Raw genomic sequence first — 1,256 nt, 5'->3', positions numbered from 1 at the left:
GTGCATGTTTAACCAATTTATTCAATATTTATTTAGTTAAGGTATTCAGTTAATTATTGTATTATTTTTGCTTTAATTTTTTATTAAACTTTTAAAAAATTGTTCTAAATAAAACTATTGAAATTGGCAGCTCATTTTTTTTTGTTATAGATTGAAAAAATCGACCTATTTAAAAAAATCTATATTTTAAGAATTTATTTTTAGAATGTAAAATTTGTCCATTCAAGAATTAAGATAATCTGATGGATTATTCTTGATGTTTGATTTTAAAATGGTTTTGTCTTTGGTAACGGACAACCGAATAGACATTAAAAAATTAGCTAAGTTTTATTGAAATTAAACTAAACTCATCTCAAAATTAGTTTTTCAATGATATTTTATAAGTTCATTTATTAAACAAAACATATATTGAAAAAAAAAAAGTGCTTATGGGTGAGTTTCAGATCTCAGACAACGACAAGATTAAGGCAAATAGTAAATTAAGGCAAATAGTAAATTATATACCAAGGTTACACAATTGATATGTATAAGAAGAGAACCAACTTTTACGTTTAATAAGAAACTTGCAAATTTTATGTTGGAAAGAAAGTCATTCTATTGATATGATTTTAATTTATTTTTCAATATTTTATTGATTTCGTGTATTATTTCCTATTTGAATATTGAAATTTTAATTTTATATGAACTCAACTTTTTTATTAAAATTAAAGTATTAAAATAATCTAAAACTAATTAATGTACCAACAAATTTATTCATACAAAATAAAATTCAATGTTTTAAAAAAATTATCTACAAAATGTAATAATATTATTGACAAAATTATCTAAATTTTGTGTTAATTTTTTATTTGAATCAGGACTTAAAGATATTCGCTTAACTTTTGCTTTTGCCTTTTGCATAAATAATTTTGTACATAATATAAAGATTTTCAAGCATACTATGAACATATGTCACTTGTATCAAAATATAGAATGATCTCATATTTATAAATACATTTCATAATCAATATATTTGATTCTCATTGTAATTAAATTTTATAAATAATATAATTAAACTAAATTCATATTTATAGCCGGATACGAATAAAGTACAAAATTTATTGGTGAATAATTTTACATTCATAAAAAATTGAATATTTCATTATGGCAAAGTTTGATTACTCAATTACAAAATAAAAATGATTATTATGTTGTGAAAATAATTATTTTGGAGGTTATATTACATTTGCAATATATACAAATATACATATATATGA

Source organism: Arachis ipaensis, chromosome B06 (genome assembly GCF_000816755.2).
Source record: "Arachis ipaensis cultivar K30076 chromosome B06, Araip1.1, whole genome shotgun sequence".
NCBI lineage: Eukaryota > Viridiplantae > Streptophyta > Magnoliopsida > Fabales > Fabaceae > Arachis > Arachis ipaensis.
The sequence above is the reverse complement of the archived record's forward strand: the minus strand, read 5'-3'. Positions refer to the sequence as shown.